The 23,385-nt window shown below is 41.7% G+C and overlaps 1 non-coding gene across 1 annotated transcript; it reads left to right on the top strand.

The window, feature by feature from the left end:
• Positions 1–269: 269 nt before the first annotated feature.
• On the top strand, positions 270–344 carry Trnal-caa (transfer RNA leucine (anticodon CAA)). The gene has a single exon. It is a non-coding gene; the product is annotated as a tRNA-Leu (tRNA).
• The last annotated feature ends 23,041 nt before the right edge of the window (positions 345–23,385 follow it).

The following is a 23,385-nucleotide window of genomic DNA, read 5'->3' on the forward strand; positions in this document are numbered from 1 at the left end:
TTTTTTATTTATACATGTTATGACTATACTTTCTACACTACTGGCCATTAAAATTGCTACACCAAGAAGAAATGCAGATCCGGAATGAGATTTTCACTCTGCACCGAAGTGTGCGCTGATACGGAACTTCCTGGCAGATTAAAACTGTGTGCCGGACCGAGACTCGAACTCGGGACCTTTGCCTTTCGCGGGCAAGTGCTCTACCAACTGAGCAACCCAAGCACGACTCACGCCCTGTCCTCAAAGCTGTGAGGACGGGGCGTGAGTCGTGCTTGGGTAGCTCAGTTGGTAGAGCAGTTGCCCGCAAAAGGCAAAGGTCCCGAGTTCGAGTCTCGGTCCGGCACACAGTTTTAATCTCCCAGGAAGTTTCAGAAATGCAGATAATAAACGGGTATTCATTGGACAAATATATTATACTAGAACTGACATGAGATTACATTTTCACGCAATTTCGGTGCATAGATCATGAGAAATCACTACCCAGAACAACCACCTCTGGTTGTAATAACGGCCTTGATACGCCTGAGCATTGAGTCAAACAGAGCTTCGATGGCGTATACAGATACAGCTACCCATGCAGCTTCAACACCATGCCACACTTCATAAAGAGTAGTGAGTGACTGGCGTATTGTGACGATCCAGTTGTTCGGCCACCATCGACCAGACGTTTTTAATTGGTGAGAGATCTGGAGAATGTGCTGGCCAGGGCAGCAGTCGAATATTTTCTGTATCCAGAAAGGCCCGTACAAGACCTGCAACATGCGGTCGTTCATTATCCTGCTGAGATGTAGGGTTTCGCAGGGATCGAATGAAGGATAGAGCCACGGGTCGTAACACTGTTCAAAGTGCCGTCAATGCGAACAAGACGTGACCGAGACGTGTAACCAATGGCACCCCATACCATCACGCCGGGTGATACGCCAGTATGGCGATGACGAATGCACGCCTCCAATGTGCGTTCACCGCGATGTAGCCAAACAAGGATGAGACCATCATGATGCTGTAAACAGAACCTGGATTCATCTGAAAAATGACGTTTTGCCATTCGTGCACCCAGGTTCGTCGTTGAGTACACCACCTCCTGTCTGTGATGCAGCGTCAAGGGTAACCGCAGCCATGGTCTCCGAGCTGATAGTCCATGCTGCTGCAAATGTCGTCGAACTGTTCGTGCAGATGGTTGTTGTCTTGCAAACGTCCCCATCTGTTGACTCAGCGATCGAGACGTGGCTGCTCGATCCGTTACAGCCATGCGTTTAAGGCGCTGCAGTGATGGACTGTGCGGCTGGTCCCGGCGGAGGTACGAGTCCTCCCTCGGGCATGGGTGTGTGTGTTTGTCCTTAGGATAATTTAGGTTAAGTAGTGTGTAAGCTTAGGGACTGATGACCCTAGCAGTTAAGTCCCATAAGATTTCACACACATTTGAACATTTTTGAACAGCCATGCGGATAAGATGCCTGTCATCTCGACTGATAGTGATACCAGGCCGTTGGGATCCAGCACGGCGTTCCGTATTACCCTCCCGAACCCACCGATTCCATATTCTGCTAACTGTCATTGGATCTCGACCAACGCGAGCAGCAATGTCGCGATACGATAAATCGCAATCGCGATAGGCTACATACAATCTGACCTTAATCAAAGTCGGAAACTTGATGTTACGCATTTCTCCTCCTTACACGAGGCATCACAACAACGTTTCATCAGGCAACGCCGGTCAACTGCTGTTTGTGTATGAGAAATCGGTTGGAAACTTTCCTCATGTCAGCACGTTGTAGGTGTCGCCACCGGCGACAACCTTGTATGAATGCTCTGAAAAGCTAATCATTTGCATATCACAGCATCATCTTCCTGTCGTTTAAATTTCGTGTCTGTAGCACGTCATCTTCGTGGTGTAGCAATTTTAATGGCCAGTAGTGTATTTTGAGTAATCTGTCTATTGCTACAGTGTTGGTTGTTTTAACAATAGTTTCGCTATCATATGCTATTTGCAGCTGTGTGACTGTTTTCTACTGTTTTCATTTTGTGACTACAAAGAGACATTTTTTGTTAAATGTGTCCTTGGTAACATGATATGTTTTAATCAATTTGTTTAGGCTACTCTGCCATTATGGTTTCTCATTCAGGTTGAGTGCTATTATGTCTCTCAAGTATTTGAACTTTTCAACCATTTTAATGTCATGTTCTAATTTTGTTTGCCACTGGCAGTTCTATTAGCATTATTTCTGTTTCCTCAAAGATATTTTAAGGCCATTACTCTGGCCTATTTCCTGTAATGGCTGTATTTCTTGTTTGGTTCCTTGAATGTTGTTGGCGAGAAGAAGGTGGTCATCAGCAAATCCTAAACAGTTCAATTTTATGTAATCTTTTTGTGTTCCAACCTTAATGTCCTTTGGATTGTCCATGTACCATTCCCTCATTATTTATTCAAGGGCACAATTGAAAAGAAGTGGTGAGAGGCCGTCTCCCTACCTTAAACCAGTTTTTACCAAGAATGATTCAGAAAGTTTCCCTCTGAACTTAATTTTCGAATTTGTGTTAGTTAAGGTACGTTCTACCAGTTTAATTAATTCTGGGTGGAGTCCGAAATGTTTGAAAGTTGTTAACAGTGAGGGTCTATGGATAGAAATATGTACTTTCTTAAAATTTACAAATGTAAATGGGAGAGGCTTGTTTCGTTTGTAGTAATAAGTCATGATAAATTTCAGAGTAATTATTTGTTCAGCAAAGCTTCTCCAAGGTCTGAAACGTCCTTGGTACTGCCTCAGTTCCTTTCCCAGTTGTTCTTTAATACCATTGTGTAAAATCTTGGAAAAAAATTTTGTAAGTAGAGTCCAAGAGCGAGATTTCTCTATAGTTGTCTGGGTCATTTTTGTCTCCTTGATTATGAAGCGGTTTAATTATAGCTGTGCTCCATTCGCCTGCGAATTTTTCTGTTGCTCAAATATTTTGTAAAATAATATGTAAAGATGTCAGAGTTGTTTTATCAGCATACTTCCACATTTCTGCAAACATTCGATTTTCACCAAATGCTTTGTAGTTTATCATATATTTAAGTGCAATTTCTATTTCTTACACTATAGGTGGCATTATATTTTCTGGTTTGGTTTTTGTAGGGGTGCCTGTGCCTGTTGTTTAAAGCTTTTCAGGTCCATCCTAGTTCAAGAGTTTGTTCAATGCTTCTGCCATGATTTGTGCATTTTGTCATTATTGTGGGATATTCTTCCATCTTTATTTCTCAGCAGTAGTGTGGGATGGTTGTAATTACATAATTGTTTATCAAATACTTTGAAATAGTCTCTGGAATTGGTTTTGCAGTAGTTTTCTTGAATGAAACTCAGTAGATCCTTTTGATATTATCGCTTTGTTTTTCTGATAATTTGAGATAATATTTTTCTAATGTTTTTGAGTTTAGTTGCATTTTCTTGTGCTTTGTGGGTTTGAAATTTTGTCCAATTTTGATGTCTTTCATCACGAGTTTCACCTCATTCCATAGTCCACCATGGATGTTTTTTACGTTGATGTACTGGGGCCAATTATTCAGCATGTTTTTTTAACTGATATTAGTCCCTCAAGATCATCCGTTACTATTGTGTTTTGTGTGTTTTCTGACATGTTATTTTTTATTAATTTATGTGGTCATACTTTCTTTTATTCCAAATGCTCTCTGTCTTTTCGTCCTTAATGGTTTGAATTTGATTTTAATTTTGACCAAATAAGTGTCTCAACTTCTGTCTTTTCTTCTCAGTACTTTAACATTCCAAATGCTTTATGGAAGAATTGTTGCATGCAGACCTGGTCCAGCTGCCACTCTCCATTTGCCCAGTCACGACGTTTGCATGTCATAAGTTTCCTAGGTTTTCTTTTAAAATACGTGGATGTAGAGCTGAGCCCACGTGTTCTGCAAATTTCAACGAGTTTCTTTCCGTTTCTGTGGAGCCCATTTTCAAATTATATCTCTGTACTTCTTTTCCTTTGGCATTTGGGCATTAAAATCCGCCATTAAGATCTTTACATTGTTTTTATTGACTTGATTTATTGACTGATCCAAAAGATCCCACAATTTTTCTACTTCTACCATAATGCTTGTTAGCAAATTTTTCTCATCGGTAAAGGAATGGGCGTTTATAATAGCATAGATCTTGGTTGTGGTTTTCAGAGATAAAGTTACGATTTGTAGAGAAATAGCTTTAAAATCAGTTATTGTATCTATCATTTTCAAATTTGCTATAAATCTTGTTCCGAATTGTGGGCACTGTTTCATAACTCTTTGTCCTGGTTTCCCACTGTACATTCTGTTACCTGGAGATTCAAAGGGATCTTCTGTAGTACTTCTCATTTCTTGGAGTCTTGCTGTTATGATGTTTTGTCTGTCCAGTTCATTTGTGAAGTTTTTGAGCTTTCCAGTTTTCAGTGAATAATTACGTTGTGTGTTGCAATGTGGTCCACGTGTTTATGTCTTTGGCATTATGCGCTTGATGAAAGTAAGGTGATTTCAAATGTTGTGATTCATATCATACCGCTACGGTCGCAGGTTCGAGTCCTGCCTCGGGCTGGATGTGTGTGATGTCCTTGGGTTAGTTAGTTTTAAGTATTTTTAAGTTTTAGGGGACTGATGACCTCAGATGTTAAGTCCCATAGTGCTCAGAACCATTTTTTCCATTTACGACTTTATTTTACAACACTTGAACAACGTACATAGGTTTCAATTATGCGCACTCCAGTACATAACTACAAGATGAATACTAAACTTCAAATAAGAAAATGATAGCTGATAAGTAAATACACTCAGGGCGCCGAGTCCCGGTCGCCTGGTCGCAGCGCACAGACGCTCGGCGGCGAGTTACGTGTGACCGGTAGCCGCTAGGGAGGCGGTGGAAGCTGTGCAGCGAGAAAACTGTCGAGAGTAAAGTGATATTGACGCTGTCACCATCTGTTTCGCGGAAGATTTTGCTATTGGAGGTGGGTCAAAAAGTGAGGCGAATTATCTTTGAGGTTCCGTCAGAGAGATAACGTTAGCAGTCAACCGAAATGCAGTTTTAAAATATAGAGAATGGAGTGAACTCGAACACGGGACTTCATATTTACATTGTGGGACGCTTAACACTTTTTTTTCGTCGTACTTCTCTTCATGTGGTCTGGGTAGACATCACGTGGCCCCCCTTCGAGTTCATCGTTGAATATTTTACTCAGTTTTATGTATTACAAAGGGCAGCCAACCATCTGACCGAATACGTTGAGCTACCGTGCTGACGTCAGTTACAGTACTTCCCAATACATTTCTTCATCCTACAGTGTCGCCAGATCGTGCATATGGCTGGAGTTAGAATTCTGAGCGGCGGCCCGTTGTATTGGCCGCCTTCAGTGAACGAATGGTTCAAATGGCTCTGAGCACTATGCGACTTAACTTCTGAGGTCATCAGTCGCCTAGAACTTAGAACTAATTAAACCTAACTAACCTAAGGACATCACACACATCCACGCCCGAGGCAGGATTCGAACCTGCGACCGGAGCGGTCGCTCGGCTCCAGACTGTAGCGCCTAGAACCGCACGGCCACTCCGGCTGGCTCAGTGAACGACTCGGACTTAGACTCTGCGTCTGTTCGTTTCAGACTCCTTACTCGAACATCGGTTAATGATTCGAGGGCATCATTTAATATACGCCTACACTTTGATGGCCCAAAGAAATTGCATCGGTTTTCAGTGTTCCTAGCGAATTCCTTATAAATGCAATGTTGCAGTTGTCGGTAAGTACCAAACTAAAATTATGAACTGCATAATGTGAATTTACAACTAAAAGGTAGTCTTGTTGTATGAATTCATGAGCCCCATGGGCTTTTTCCAATATGGATGCAGTACTGTCACAGCCCTGACCTCATAAAAATGACAAATCGAGACAAAATTTTACCACGTTCTCAATTAAATATCTAGCTAACCCTTTGCCGAACACGTCAAGCGCTGGAACGAATTTCAAGAAATCTTCGCGAATATTGACAACCGGGGAAATATAACGGGTGCAAAGAGAAAATTCCTCTATTCCGGCAACGCCAGCAGTTTCATCCGCAAGGATTGTGAAAGCTTTGGCATCATTAACGCACTGAACATTTCTTCCCAGGAGTTGGTTACTGATGCAACTGATGATCTGATTTAGGATTGGGTCATTAATGTACTTAACACGTTTACCAATTTCTTCTATACTTGCCCTTAGGTTTTCTTCACCTTTCGCGTGATATTTTAGAATGGCACGAAAGTTACACATGTTCTCGTCATCTGACTATGCGGTTTCTATTTTTTCCCCCATTTGCCCCATCTTGATTCAGGCAATGTTTTATATCTTTTGTCTTGTTTATCATCTTGTGAACAAAATTGTCACCATTGATTAGGGCAGCCTTATGGTAATCGTTGCTCGTGTAGATGTTGAAATATTCGAGAGCATGCTTCCACTTCGAAAACTTGGAGGATACCAAGACTGCGCGACATTTTGATGACTATGTGTATCCGAACTTGTCTTAGCGAAAAACACGCAGTACTTACAGAAGACGCTGTCCTCTTTGGGAGACTACACTAACAAAAAATATTTCTCCATTCAATTAGGTTGAACTTTCTGTATTGGCCACTTTGCAAAGTGAGGAGAAATTTGCAAGTTGCGTCAGGCACAAAGAGGTTTTGAAAATGATGTAGCTTCCTTGGTCATAATCTTTTTCCTTATTTGATAGTAAACAATTACTCATACTTACAGCCTGGTGGTGGGTTGTCGCAGGTTTATGTGTCAATGAAAGGTGTTGACTTTGCTTCAGGACGCAACAAAGCCGATTCTGAATTAGCAACAGTGCTTCTGTCGTTTGGAAACAGCGGCGGCGGCAACTATGGTGGATCATCCATGATTCTGGCGTGTGAGGAGAGAGTTTCTTCTAGTCGTGTTGTTTTAGAGAAGTATTTCAAAATGTTTCCATTTTTTGTTTTGCGATGCGTTGTCTTACGTCTCAAGATTTCCCTATATTATGTTCAAGATCAATGGCTTTCGCAACACTATCGAATCAACAATTTAACAACTGGTAATGCAAAGAATCGTGTAGGAAACAAACTAGAACACTTCCTGGACATCGCATGCGCCGACGATGTGTTCATTACCTCTACAATGCGCATTGTTTCTGTATTCATTACCATTCATTTACGGGTACTGGTACATGATGAAACAGATCGTAAATTTCGCATTTAAATCACAATTGAGGTTAAACTGATATGTATTACTAAAAGAAAACCAATAGCATTTAATATTACTATGTAATGCAGCATAATGTTTAAATAAATAAGCTTTCATGCTTTAGAAAACTCTATACAGGGTGGTCCATTGATCGTGACCGGGCCAAATATCTCACGAAATAAGCGTTAAACGAAAAAACTACAAAGAACGAAACTTGTCTAGCTTGAAGGGGGAAACTAGATGGCGCTATGGTTAGCCCGCTACATGGCGCTGCCATAGGTCAACTGGATATCAACTACTTTCTTTTTAAAAAATAGGAATCCCCATTTTTATTACATATTCGTGTAGTACGTAAAGAAATATGAATGTTTTAGTTGGACCACTTTTTTCGTTTTGTAATAGATGGCGCTGTAATAGTCACAGACATATGGCTCACAATTTTAGACGAGCAGTTGGTAACAATTAGGTTTTTTAAATTAAAATACAGAACGTAGGTACGTTTGAACATTTTATTTCGGTTGTTCCAATGTGATACACGTACCTTTGTGAACTTATCATTTCTGAGAACGCATGCTGTTACAGCGTGATTACCTGTAAATACCACATTAATGCAATAAATGCCCAATATGATGTCCGTCAACCTCAATGCATTTGGAAATACGTGTAACGACATTCCTCTCAACAGCTTTCCGTAATGTTCGCACATCCATTAACAATGCGCTGACGTATGTTGTCAAGCGTTGTCGGTGGATCACGATAGCAAATATCCTTCAACTTTCCCCACATAAAGAAATCCGGGGACGTCAGATTCGGTGAACGTGCGGGCCATGGTATGGTGCTTCGACGACCAATACAACTATCATCAAATATGCTATTTAATACCGCTTCAACCGCACGCGAGCTATGTGCCGGACATCCATTATGTTGGAAGTACATCGCCATTCTGTCATGCAGTGAAACATCTTTTAGTAACATCGGTAGAAGATAACATAGGAAATCAGCATACATTGCACCATTTACAATGCCATCGATAAAATGGGGGCCAATTATCCTTCCTCCTATAATGCCACAATATACATTAACCCGTCCAGGGTCGCTGATGTTCCACTTGTCGCAGCCATCGTGGATTTTCCGTTGCCCAATAGTGCATATTATGCCGGTTTACGTTACTGCTGTTGGTGAATGACGCTTCGTCGCTAAATAGAATGCGTGCAAAAAATCTGTCATCGTCCCGTAATTTCTCTTGTGCTCAGTGGTAGAACTGTACACAACGTTCAAAGTCGTCGCCATGCAATTCCTGGTGCATATAAATATGGTACTGGTGCAATCGATGTCGATGTAGCATTCCCGACACCGACGCTTTTGAGATTCGCGATTCTCTCACAATTTGTCTGCTACTTATGAGTGGATTAGCCGCGACAGCAGCTAAAACACCTACTTGGGCATCATCATTTGTTGCAGGTCGTGGTTGACGTTTCACATGTGGCTGAACACTTCCTGTTTCCTTAAATAACGTGATTATCCATAGACAAAATGTCGTTTTCCCCGAATACTGAATCTTTATAGTACGAGATCATGTATAGTTCTGTGCTTAGAATGATCTGTGTATCATAACATACATAATCAGTGGTGTAAAGTTCATATTCGTTACACACAGCTTTTTTGGTGTTGCAGTTTTCACAAAAGTTAATAGCGTACTTTTCCACATTGCGCTAAGATACTAATCATTATGTTAGCAATTAAAAAATGCGGTCTCATGCGTTGAAATATGCGTTTAACAAGAGTTTGTCAGCTCGAAATATACGGCTGATAAACTCATTATTGAGTGCCTCAAACCTACACTTCACATTTATACCAGTACTGGTTCTCTAGGCTTCTCAAGAGGTAAAGCGCTCTATTCGTAAACTGCGCTGCCATGTGTGCTTACAAAAGGTGGACGCTAACATAAATTTATTAATATTCTAGAATGTAGGGATATTTTCTCAGCATAAACTCAAAGAAATTATATGCATTGTGATGAAAAATAAGTAATTGGAGATTCTGGTTGTAATTGTACATACAGGGTGTTACAAAAAGGTACGGCCAAACTTTCAGGAAACATTCCTCACACACAAAGAAAGAAAATATGTTATGTGGACATGTGTCCGGAAACGCTTACTTTCCATGTTAGAAAATGGTTCAAATGGCTCTGAGCACTATGGGACTCAACTGCTGTGGTCATCAGTCCCCTAGAACTTAGAACTACTTAAACCTAACTAACCTAAGGACATCACACACATCCATGCCCGAGGCAGGATTCGAACCTGCGACCGCAGCAGTCGCACGGTTCCGGACTGCGCGCCTAGACCCGCGAGACCACCGCGGCCGGCTTTCCATGTTAGAGCTCATTTTATTACTTCTCTTCAAATCACATTAATCATGGAATGTAAACACACAGCAACAGAACGTACCAGCTTGACATCAAACACCTTGTTACAGGAAATGTTCAAAATGTCCTCCGTTAGCGAGGATACTTGCATCCACCCTCCGTCGCATGGAATCCCTGATGCGCTGATGCTGCCCTGGTTGGCTCTGAGCACTATGGGACTTAACTTCTGAGGTCATCAGTCCCCTAGAACTTAGAACTACTTAAACCTAACTAACCTAAGGACATCACATACATCCATGCCCGAGACAGGATTCGAACCTGCGACCGTAGCGGTCACGCGGCTCCAGACTGTAGCGCCTAGAACCGCTCGGTCACTCCGGCCGGCTGCAGCCCTGGAGAATGGCGTATTGTATCACAGCCGTCCACAACACGAGCACGAATAATCTCTACATTTGGTACCGGGGTTGCGTAGACAAGAGCTTTCAAATGCCCCCATAAATGAAAGTCAAGAGGGTTGAGGTCAGGAGAGCGTGGAGGCCATGGAATTGGTCTGCCTCTACCAATCCATCGGTCACCGAATCTGTTGTTGAGAAGCGTACGAACACTTCGACTGAAATGTGCAGGAGCTCCATCGTGCATGAACCACATGTTGTGTCGTACATGTAACGGCACATGTTCTAGCAGCACAGGTAGAGTATCCCGTATGAAATCATGGCGGTGAATCGAGGAAGTACAGTACATACTGACGAAACTAAAATGAGCTCTAACATGGAAATTAAGCGTTTCCGGACACATGTCCACATAACACCTTTTCTTTATTGGTGTGTGAGGAATGTTTCCTGAAAGTTTGGCCGTACCTTTTTGTAACACCCTGTATATCCTATTACAATACTGAAAATACGTTTACACCATCAAATATTGGTTGAATTAGCAAATGTTGTTTTTATCAATTTATATCCATCGACTGGGTTGATACTCAAGTTCTTAGCGTTTTCCTTTAACTTTAATAAACACAGCAAATACATATAACAGAGACTTCGGTCATCAATAATGTATTTTTCTTCACTATTTACAACAGTTTGCAAACTTTGGGATAACTTTCCGATTCAGTGAGTGCAGAAATCACGTGGTTCTGAGGCCAAGAACTCGTAGAACCATTTTCGGAGTGCATTTTCATCCGGAAAGGAATTTCATTGTAGGCTGCTCGATAGAGCGCGGAAAAGGGTGAAATTCATAGAGCGCAAGATCAGGTGAATGAGGTGGGTGCAGAATGACTTCGCAACCCAACCCCTGTATAGCATTTTTTGTCAGTCTAGCTGAATATGGGCGAGCGTTATCATGGAGTGGCATCACTTCCCGCAGTTTTCCTGGTCGTTGTTCTTGGAGTGATTCTACAAGACGTGTCGCTTGTTGACAATGTCAGCAGTGTTGGTTACACATCGGGGAAGCAATAAATTCGTTGTGCACCACATTGTCGCTGTTCAATAACATTATCTTCTGTAGATGCACACACGTCTGCTGCTTTCTTTGGGCTGAACCATTCCTTTCTTTCCGTTGTGTTAGCATAACTCGTCACTGGTAACGATACAGGATAGGAGTGGTTGGTTTTGTTCACGAGCCAACTCACGACGAGCGCATATGGCCACTCGCTGATTTTTCTGATTTTGGCTTAGAGCATTCGGTACCAAAACACCTAATTTTTGAAAGTTCCCCATTGCACGAAAACGTCGCACGATGGTGTAGTACTACAGTTCATCTCATTTGCTAGTTCTGGAGTACACTGACGTGGATCAGTGTGGATTAATGTGTTTAAACGATCTTCGTCAAACCCCAAAGGTCTTCCTGACTATGGATAGTCACTATTGTTAAAACGATCCTGCTAAAGACGAGACAACCATTTTCTCGCAGTGCGCTTTCCAACGGAATAATCCTCATACACGGCACAAATGTTTCTGCCTGCCTCTGTTTCTATCACCCCTCTACTGAACTTAAACAGAAGAATATGTCGGAAATGCTCTAATTTCTCAACCTGGCACTCAATTTTGTAGCTTTCACAATTCCAGAATACAAAATGACAATATGTAAACTCAAACAGCAACAGTGAACTACAAATAAAAAATTACAGTCATTAAATTAACTCATAGTGCCGGGATACCAACATGCAAAACAAAACGCTACGAACATACGAGCCACTCTAATATTTGGAGAAGTCGTAGCCATGCCCACTTGTGGCAGGCGTGATACATTACAACTGGTCATCGAATATTTGCAGCCGAGCGGTTCTAGGCGCTACAGTCTGAAACCGCCCGACCGCTACTGTCGCAGGTTCGAATCCTGCCTCGGGCATGGATGTGTGTGATGTACTTAGGTTTGTTAGGTTTAAGTAGTTCTAAGTTATAGGGGACTGATGACCTCAGAAGTTAGGTCCTATAGTGCTCAGAGCCATTTGAACGTTTGAATATTTACAGTAGCTATCCAAATAGTATCCCACCACTTTTAAAATAAGCATCGCATTAGTGTGGTAGATTCTGCCGCTCTGTACCAAGTACACTACACAGAGCACGATCCTAATTAGTTGCTGTTTAACCTAGTATAAAATAAACAGAGAAATAAGACCACCGCTTCAAACGAGCACACTAGTGGCTTCGGATAACGGACACCATGGGTCATGTCACCCACCAGCGCTGGCCCGAGTCATGGCAGTGAAGTGGCACTCGGTTAAATGGAAACAGTACAGTAAGATGGGTAGTTCTGCAACAAATTTCCGTTAGTAATAGCAAATACACTGCTTAAAAATCACAAGAGGACGCGATGTACTTGGAAAAGGCCTGGAGATACAGGACGTTTCCAACTGGATTACATCATGGTCAGACTGATTCTGAAATTAGATATTGGATTGCGATGTATGCCCAACAGCAGATACAGACTCAGATCACAATTTAGTAATGATGGAGAGTAGACTGCAGTTTAAGAGAATTGTATGGAAGAGTCAGTGTGGAAGGAAGTGGGATACTGAAGTACAGAGGAGTGTTGAGACACGTTTGAAGTTCGATAAAGGTGTAGATCCTACGGTAAGGAATGCCAACGTATTCAGATCATTTGAAGACCAGTGAGTATCTAAAAAAAAGTCACATAGGGAAGTACTTTAATTGAACGAAAGAATCAGGTACAAAAATATCCTGGGAAAGATAGGAATACGGCAATATAAATGACTCAGGAACGAAATACGCTGACGGAAGAAAACTCACAACACAAAAAAAATAAAAAAATTAAAAAAAAATTAATCAAAAGTAATGAATTTTCAGGAACACATTTGTCTACGTAACATTTTTAAGTGATTAAGACTGCAAGATCACAGGTTAATGTAAGCGCGGAGTAAGAGATTGCAAATGTGAAATGGGGGTACATTAATAAAGGGTGCAGAATGTTGAATGCAAGCATGCAAATGTGCATGCATTGTGTTGTGCAGGTGTCGGATGTCAGCTTGTGGGATGGAGTTCCATGCCTCTTGCACTTGGTGGGTCAACACAGGGACGGTTAATGCTGTTTGTGAATGAAGCTGGAGCTGCCATTCGACTATGTTCCATACGTGCTCGATTGGAGACGGATCTAGTGATCGAGCAGGCCAAGGCAACATGTCGAGCATATTGGATTACAGCAGCGGTATGTGGGCGAGCGTTATCCTGTTGGAAAACACTCCCTGGAATACTGTTAATGAACGGCAGCTCAATATGTCGAATAACAAGACTGACGTACAAATTTCCAGTCAGGGTGTGTGGGATAACCACGAGAGTGCTCTTGCTATCATACGAAATTGCGCTCTAGGTGTAGGTCCAGCGTGTCTAGATAACAGACAGGTTGCTTGCAGGCACCAAATTGCCTGCTCCTAACCAACACACGGCCATTACTGGCACCGAGGCAGAGCCATCTTTCATCAAAAAACACAACAGATCTCCACCCTGTCCTCCAATCAGCACTTGCTTTACACCATTGAAGTCGAAAATGGCGGTTGATTGGGGTCAGCGGAATGCTAACTACAGTTCGTCTGCCTCGGAATTGTCCTTTCAGAAACAGATTTGTAACAGTTCGTTATGTCACCGCGTAGTCAAATGCTGCTCAAATTGCTGCCGTACGTGCAGCTATACACCGAACACGACGGTCTTCCCTGTTGGTAGTGTCACGTGGCCATCCGGAGACCACTGTTTTTATGGCCGTACGTTCACGTAACCACCACTGCCAGCAAGCATGCACAGTGGGTACAGTCCTGCCACGTTTTTCTGCAATATCTCAGAAGGAACATCAAGCCTCTCGTAGCCTTATTACGCGACCTCCTTCATACTCAGTGAGGTGTTGATAAACGTGTCTTCGTCGCCTTAAAGGCATTCTTGACTAACATCAACTCACCACGTCCAATATCATAGGTAACTAACGATCACGACCGCTACAGTGTGCGTTTAAAGCAAACCTGTTTTGCATCCTCATACTGGCGCTACTAGCGCTACTCTTAGGCGACTGGCGCAAAATTTGAATATACGGCGTCTTTCAGATGTGGAAACACGCCTACCTACTTTCGTTTTTGTCGCACAACTCCTTGGCGTTGTGATTTTTTTCCCGTCAATGTAAATAGGAAGTGAAGGGAAGCCAAGGTCAAATGGCTGACGGAAAAATTTGAAGATAATTTTAAGCAACATGGTAAGGAGGTAACAGCGATTTGTTGTTTTTGATCAGTTAGAAAAAAACAGTCAAGATCGCAGAATTATTTATTAAAATGACCGGTTTCGGCACGTTTAAACGGCCATCTTCAGATTATGAACACCATTTGGCTGGACCTGGTGGCGTTGTGAACAGCTGCGTGTGGTCACTACGGTACCGTAAAACATGCAGAAACAGGTCATTTTAATAAATGATTCTGAAATCTTGACTATCTTTACCTAACTGAAAACGTGAAGAAATCGGAAAAGAAATGGCTGTCGGCAGGAGTGACTCAATATAGAGAAAAAACAAAACAAACTTCGGTGAAATTAAAAGCAAGGGCGGCAACATTAAGGGTACAATGGGAATTCCACTGTTAAACGCAGAGGAGAGAGCGGATATGTAGAAAGAGTGCATTGAGGGTCTACGAGAGAGATGAACTGTCGGATGACGTGTTAGAAGAAGAAATAGGAGTCGATGTGGAAGAGATAAGAGAGCTTTGGAAGACTTGTGATCAAATAAGGCAGAAGGGATCGATAATATTCCATCGGAATTTCTAAATTCATTGGGTAAGTAGCAACCAAACGACTATTCCAGGTGGTTCGTAGAATGTGTGGCACTGGTGACGCACCGGAGAAATGTCATCCATCCAATTACGAAAATAGCAACAGCAGATAAGTGGGAGAATTTACACACAGTCAGCCTAACATCTCATGCAACCAAGTAGCTGACAAAGATAGTGTACGTAAGAAAGGAAAAGAAACTTGAGAATCTCTTAAATGGTGATCGGTTTGGCTTTAGGAAAGATAAAGGCACCAGAGAGGCACTTCTAATGTTGCGCTCGATAATGGAAGCAAGACTGAAGAAAAATGAAGACCTGGGAAAAGCGTTCGACAGTGTAAAATGGTGAAAGATGTTCGAAATTCTGATAAAATTAGGTGTAAGCTATAGGGAAAGATGAGTAATATACAGTACGTACAAGAACCGAGAGGGAACAATGAGACTGGAAGTGCTCGGATTAAAAAAGGGGGAAGACAGGGATTTAGTCTTTCCCCCCTACTGTTCAGTTTAGACATCGAAGAAGCAATGACGAAAATAAAAAAAAGGTTCAAGATCCGGATTAAAATTCAGGGTGAAAAGATATCAGTAATAAGATTCACTGATGACATTGCTTTCCTAATTGCGGATGAAGAAGAATTACAGGATCAGTTGAATGGAATGAACAGTCTAATCAGTACAGTAAACCGAAGGAAGACAGAACGAATGCTATGTAGCAGAAATGAGAATAGCGAGATATTTAACATCAATACTGGTGATCACAAAGTAGATGACGAAAGGAATATTGCTACCTTGGAAGCAAAATAACCCATAACTGAAGAAGTAAGCAGAACATAAAAAGCAGACTAGCACAGCAAAGAGGGTATTCCTCTTCAAAAGAAGATTACTAGTGTCAAGCATAGGCCTTAATTTGAGGAAGAAAATTCTGAGAATGGAGCAGAACAGAATCGAAGTGAGAGATGTGTTGCTATAGAAGAATGTTGAAAATTACGAGGACTGATAAGGTAAGAAATGAGGAGACAGAAACATAAAGAACATATAGAAAAACTGAACATATAGAAAAAAAAACTGACGAAGAGACAGGATGATGGGAAATTTGTTAAGACATCAGGGATTAACTTCCACGGTACTAGAGGCAGCTGTAGAGGTAAAAATTGTAGAGGAAGACAGAGTTTGGAATACATCTAACAAATCAAATGGTTCAAATGGCTCTGAGCACTATGGGACTTAACATCTGTGGTCATCAGTCCCCTAGAACTTAGAACTACTTAAACCTAACTAACCTAAGGGCATCACACACATCCATGCCCGAGGCAGGATTCGAACCTGCGACCGTAGCAGTCGCGCGGTTCCGGACTGAGCGCCTAGAACCGCTAGACCACCGCGGCCGGCATCTAACAAATCAAGTGGACGTAGAATACAAATGCTGCTCTGAGATGAAGAAATTTGCTTAGGGGAGGAATTCGTGGAGGGTCGCGTCAAACCTGTCAGAAGACTGATGAATCAAAAAGTAAAATAAAATTATAAAAAATTTAAAAGGGTTTTTACATGTGGAGATTTGACAGAGTGAAGGTATTGTGTCTGACCATAACAATGAGCGTAATGTGAATCAAATTGTTCGATTTGTTGTTATATTAACGTGGACTGTGGGACGAGTATTCAAGAAGTGGCGTACCAGACATCTAACACGGCGTAAGAATAGTCGCTGTAAAAAGATCTTACCCTACACGGACCAAATACGAGTATTATGCCATTTTAATGACATTCGGTTTCAGACCTTACGAGAATTCCCAAACAGTTCTTTTCGCACGGCAGCCGCACCTTTACACGTCCATTTTTACAAAATAAAGAAAAACCAAAACAGTTGTTGAACTAATACTATTATTTGCTTACGACCGTTTTCGCAATGATGTAATTCCATTTTCTAGCATACACTACAACAATGGAAACAATATGTTGCTTTTATGGACAAGCAGTAATTCAGAAATAAAAATGTACCAGCAAGCTGATGACCGGTGATTACTCACATGTAGCGTAAAAGAACTAAGGTTGACTACCACACTATATTGTCTATGGAACAAAAATTTCGTGTCGTTATTTGTAAAATAGGGAACCTAAGACACTAAACCGAAAAAATGTTAGAAAACCACTAACCGCAGAATCACGAAACATTTAAGAAATTTTAAAAAGAGGAAAAGGGGCACACAGTGAGCGAAAGACACATCCCCACAGCAATAAGAAGAAATCAGTGACAGTACGTCATACTTGACAGCAACAAAGATGTTGCACGCAGCTGTGGTAGATGGAAGGTATAAAACCGCGAGCGGAAACACCAAATAAAAGAGTATGGGTACTCTAAACACTGGATTGGTTGGTTGGTTGATTTGGGGGAGGGGGCGAAACAGCGACATCATCGTTCCCATCGGATTAGGGAAGGATGGGGAAGGCGGTCAGGCGTGCCATTTTAAAGGAACCATCCTGGTGTTTGCCTCAAACTATTCAGGGAAATCACGGAAAAGCAAAATCAGAATGACCGGACGCGGGTTTGAACAGTCATCCACTCGAATGCGACGTCAGTGTGCTGACAACTTAGCCACCTCGCTCGGTAAAACACTGGGGAGGAAGAGAACTTATACATCTAGATATAAGAAACGTAAAGATGCGTATCAAGCACATTAACCAATTTCATAGAAAAAAATCAGACGAGTTAAAAATTGCCGTGAAATGAGGAAATGCTCTAAAACATACAAAACATTGAAGAACTTAACCGGTCATGTGAAATGTGTCGTAATTTGCTAAAATTGATGAAAATAAATTAGTACATCCTTTCTGAGGTTTCCATTTCACTCAATAATTATTGTTACAACAGTGCAAATGGAGTACATGACATGATTACACTTACAGAACAATGGCACAAGCGGTTCTGAGGTATCAGGTACCGACCCATGCAGAAACACCCATATCAGTACGTGGTGTAGCGTACACAGGAGGCAGTGGAGGCGCCGGCAGCAAGTCGATCGTACAAATGGCGAATACTGTCCTGGGATATGTAATGCCACCTCTACTCGACCTGTTCATTAGCTCCGTAAGAGTTGTTGGCTGACGAGTCGCACAAGTTGTTTCTCGTCCCATCACATTCCATACTTGCTCTTGAAAGGTCTCTGTTGGATTCCTTTCATGTTTAATTTCTCAAATTTGTTGTCTTTTACGGCATGAATTCCTCGTCTAAATCTACTGTGGCGTTTCTGACTATCTGGGAGGAGACTGAGTAGTGGAACGTGTTACTTTTACACGTAAACAAGAACGATCTGTCACACTACTACACTTTAAAGCACAGTTTATATGTAATTCTTATATGTAATTCATGTCACACAGTCTCATACGGAACCTACATCCGCTTTCTGTTATATACTGTATATGATAAGATACTGTCATCCCCCTTCCCTTCTGTGTGAGAGGATGAATGATCGAATGCGTTTGTAGTTGCATGCTTGAGGGTAGCAGACAAGGCTGTCTGCTAGAGAACAGTAGGACCAACGTTGGAACAGGTAACTACGGTTCCTAAAAGCAGAGAGGTTTCTATTCTTAGTATGGTCCGGTCCGTCCCTTGTCATGTTGGTATAGGAAGCTGCCCCTCTGGCCCCTTCCGCTTGTCTTTGTGAGCGACTCTCAGGAGCACGCTGGGTAGTAGGCAGTTGGTGGGTTGCAGTCTGGTAGTTGGAGAGTTGCAGTCCGGCGGTAGTTCAGTTGCGGTCCAGCAGTAGGCAGTTGCAGTCTGGTAGTAGGCAGTGCAGTCTGGCGGTAGCGAGCGTCTGAAATGGTAAGATCTCCGGCTAAGCGCGTGTCTGCTGAGTCCGTAGGACAATGGATTTGTTAAGTTCAGCCTAACTGAAAATTTAATCACCGTGATTTCAGGTTTAGCTCTAAAACATCTAAGGTTACCTTAAATTGCAGCGTAGTGTAATTCTCGTGTGAGGTTCATATTATTTTCCGGGAGTTGCTTTGTTACTACTTTGTGAGTAAAGTGGAACCACGTGTTGATCAGTAACTCTAAGTAAGATCAATCTTAAATGCAAATGCTTGTGTGATTATAACGTGTCGTCTTGAGAATATTTTGAATATAGCAACTTTTCTTTATGTTCAACCCACGTGGCGTGTACTTTGTGAGACCAGTACCACGTGCTTATATAACTGTTTGACCCGTCAGGTTAACAGTAAGACGTTAGTAACCAGTTCAAGGTTTTTCTTTTGTCAATTGCTTTTCGATCGAATTTATCTTATTATCAAAATTACTGTGGAGTTATACGCTTTGTGTAAACCAAGTTGACCACGTGAAGCATGTGGTGTAATTCAAAGTAGCCCTCAGCTATTCTTCTTGGGAAGATTTCACAAAGAGTTAATATGAATTTAGTATACCAGTGTGTGGTAATTACATGACGGACAGGATTGTGCTACGAACTTAAATTCTTTGGGTAAAAATTTGAATCTGTTTGTAGTGATTAACTTTCTCTTGCATGTGTTTCAATGTTCTTTGTGTGTTGTTTTATGAATGCAGTGTTGTATCCAGTCTCCCAATCTTGACTCCATATTTTATGTGTTCAGTAAGATTCCAATCTCACATTTTCACAATCGTAAATAAGGCACCATCTCAGTTATAACTCACGGATAATATGCTGAAATTTCAATGAACAATCTTTAAAATAAATTTGCAAATATAAACTGAATTCTTTCTTTTTATTTAAATTCTCCCTTTTTATAAATATATATTACCGGTTGTTGTATGACTGTAAAAGATTATAATCAATGTTAGTCTGATTGGTAATGTGGTAAACATAGACTAGTTACCTGCTGAAACAGTGTGCCTAGTAAACGCACGGTTAACTTCTCCCCAGACAGCTCACGGCTTGTAACCCGCTTTCATTATCTATTGGCTAGCAGTAACGCTTCCAGCATACCAAAATTAAAGCTAAAATATTACACATGGCGACCCTGTTCTGTGATTCCGCTAGACTCTGGAACCTCTGATACGTTAGATTGCGAGCGTGTTATAATCTTAATTTTTTTTCCTACAGCGCTCAAACAACTTTTGCGTTGTTTCCGAGCAGACGTTCAAAAGATTCACGGCGTTGTTGAGCGGCGTTGTGTTGTTTGTCTTGTTGTTTTGTTTTCTATATTTGTGTGTTTTATATGTGTGTGTGTTTTTTGTTCTCGCTTGTACATTGCACTGTTTCGATCAAAGATAAAAATTTGTTTTGCGTTTGAAAAAGTGCGTACTAGGTTGGGTATCTTTCGTGTGACTGTCGTAATTTTTGGGGGACACATTTATTGAGATTAGTGTGTTGCGTACTGGGTGTAAATTGCACTAATGCTGACACGTAACCAAGCTAAAAGTAAGCGGTCCGACAACTTAAGCAACATGGACCAAGGGATAATTTGATTTCCAATATTAACGCGTCGGGCGGTTCCGAAAATGCAATGGAAAATACTTCAGACGAAATGCAAAACAGCACGAACGGGCTCACATCAGAGCCAGAAATTAGTTTGCCCCCAACTAAGCAAATTGATTTGGCAGAATTCATGAAAGCCTTATTGCAACAAAATAAAGAAAACGCAGAGAAATCTGAAAAATCGATCCGCGAGCTAGGCGAACAAATGACGCAGAAATCAGAAAAATCTGAAAAATCGTTCCGAGAACAAAAAGAATCATCCGAAAAATCGATAGGCGATAGGCGAACAAATAGACGAAAAACTAATGCAGCAGACAAATAAAGTCGACAAGTCGATGCAGAGAGTGTCGGATGATATCTCACAAAGAATAAACAATCTGGCAAGTGAAATAAAAAGCGATATTATGAAAGAATTAGGCCGTACATTTGAACAAATCGATGACCGTCTGCAAGCCCTAGAACAGAGCAAGTGGAGTGGCGAGGCCGAATCTAAAGAAAGCGAAGAACGGCTACTTAGGAATTTCCAAGAGCTGAGAGAAGAATGCCAAAGAGATCGCCAGCAGGTACTCTCGAGGGTCCAGGAGGCGGAAACGCATTGTCCCACGGTCGTTAGCAACACAATAGCGGACAACAGTTTAGCGATCCACGCGTTGGAACAGCAGGTCGAACAATTGAAGCAGGCTGGGGTGGAGGACAAGAGACAAATAGATGATAAGATCGCGGCATTAGCGGACATTGTAGGCACGATGAAGCTGACGGAATTCGAGAACAATACTACACCGGCAGCGGCCGCAGAGACCGAAGAAGTGCGTTCGCTTCTTAAATTTCAGAAGGGACAGTTTGAAGTGAACAGACAGCACAAAGCTGTAACAGGCGATTTACAAGAACACGTGGCGCATCTGGAAAACTGCATGGCGTGTGATTCCGAACTCGCCAATAGCAATAAAAATAGCCGTACGAACAGTGCAGAGAGGGACTCCAGCCACGAGAGAGATTTTGACGACAGGGAAGAATGTAATTTGAGGGGCAGACATGAGACAAATAGAAACATACAAGGGCCTCGACAGGAGGAAATGCGGGGATTTGATTTCAAACATTTCCTTACGGTAAGAAAGTTTGAGATATTCCGAAATTCTCAAAAAGGCATACATCCACGTGCATGGCTCGAGCAATTTGAGTTCTGTCTTCCTCCCGACTGGGCAAGTTCACATAAGATAGAATATATGTGTGGCTATCTGGAAGGCGAACCGGCGAGTCGCATGAGGTCGGCAGCGCGTCACTGCAACTCCACTCGGGAGTTTCGACAAGCCTTTCTGTCCGCCTATTGGTCGGAAGCGGCACAAGATAGGGTCAAACATGGCATAATTATGCTACCAAATTTGAACCAGTCTGGTTTCGGCAGCCCTGCACGCCTATTCGACCACATGCTGCAGGCAAATCAATTTTTATACGACCCATACGGACCTGCGGAACTAATTAGGATATGCATCACCAAATTGCCGATGCACTTGCGGCACGTCATTCTTGCGGGACGATGCAAAGAGGACGTGGAAACGTTTAAAACACTTCTCCAAGAGTTGGAATACAACACATCAGAATGTCCGCCTAATCAGGCACAAAGTTATTACGGGGCACAGCAGCGCGATCGCAGTCGTGGCCGTCGTACTAATCAACGGCGTGACTGGTCGTCGCGACGCGAACGGAACAATAATCGGGACAGGCCGTATAGAAACTGGGGTAACAGTCGCGAACACAGGTGGAACAACAGAAAAGATAGAGGATGGGGACAAGATCGTGAACGCAACAGGTACGGCAACCAGCATCGTTACTACGATGAACACGGTGGGAGTAGGATTGTAAGCGGAGCCCCACATGATGTTGAAATTCGGCCGGCCAACCCTAGACATAATCCAGTAAATGGAAATGAACGAAACCGGCAATGACAAATGATCAGCCCAGAAGGCGCCATATCGGAACAAATGAGCGACATGGCAAATGAGTAGAGAGGACGGTGAAGAGAATGAATTGATTAGTTTAAATTTGTGACATGCATTTTGAATAATATGGTGGTAAAAATTAATGATAAAGATGTTTCTATGTGATTGTTGAAGTGACGTTTTAATTTTTTTTTCTCCTTGTGCAATTAGGATTTAGGTTGGTTCCAAATAAGAAGATAAAAGGTTTCCTTGTGAACGAGTAAAATGCTGCTTATGTTTTTTTTTTTTTTTGTGTGTAAATTGAATGGAGTCGCTCCTGAGAGAAGCAAGATCGTTGCTGAATTAGTGCAGAAACTCAGGGGAATATCCGATCTGTGGATATTATGGGTCTGGCAAACCCAGGTCCCCAGCTGTTAGTAGCCGTGTTTCCGATTTTCTGTTTTCAGTGCTACTATCTATCTATTACTATTCTATATCTGTCAGTGTAAATGAGGATCTCTTACTATAGTATGCGTGATGTATGAATATTTTAAGATAGGATAACTCTGAGAAAGGAATGAGTAAGTTTGGAATCTTGAAAACAGGATGCGATAATATGATTGTTTAACCATTGGCTTCCCAATATGCGATGATTTGTTAATATTGATGATATGTCTTTTTTGATCTTTATAGCTGAGTACGTAAAATGCTGTCTGTGGATTTCGTAAGTATATTGATTCCCTTCAAGGTGAAAGAAGAATTGTGGTTTGTGTAATTTACGTGGCCCTGAAATATTATTGTGGTAGTCAAATACGAGCAGTTTTTCAGCAAATGGAGAATGGAACGGAAATATGGATCCTTTTTGTAGTCTTGATTGATGTTGAGCCAAAGCCTAAAAAAATTATTCTGCGTTAATACTTGTCCTAGAAAAGCGACGTTTATGTGTTTTGCTGATGCTGTGAGCATTACAGCCTACTGTTTTCGCTGGTGCGGGATGCACTGCAGCCTATATGATTTGTACTGTGGAAGTTTCCCTCTTGAAGGTAGAGGATGATTAAATAATTTTGATTATGGGAACGAAGGAAAGCTTGGTTTAAGGTAATAAGGATGAAGCAAAACATTTGTTATTTAAACCACAGGAGGATTCGGATCTTTTGTGTCTGTTGTAAGTTCAAATATGTAAAGATGAAACTGTTTTACAG

The sequence above is a fragment of the Schistocerca nitens genome, chromosome 3, assembly GCF_023898315.1.
Source record: "Schistocerca nitens isolate TAMUIC-IGC-003100 chromosome 3, iqSchNite1.1, whole genome shotgun sequence".
NCBI lineage: Eukaryota > Metazoa > Arthropoda > Insecta > Orthoptera > Acrididae > Schistocerca > Schistocerca nitens.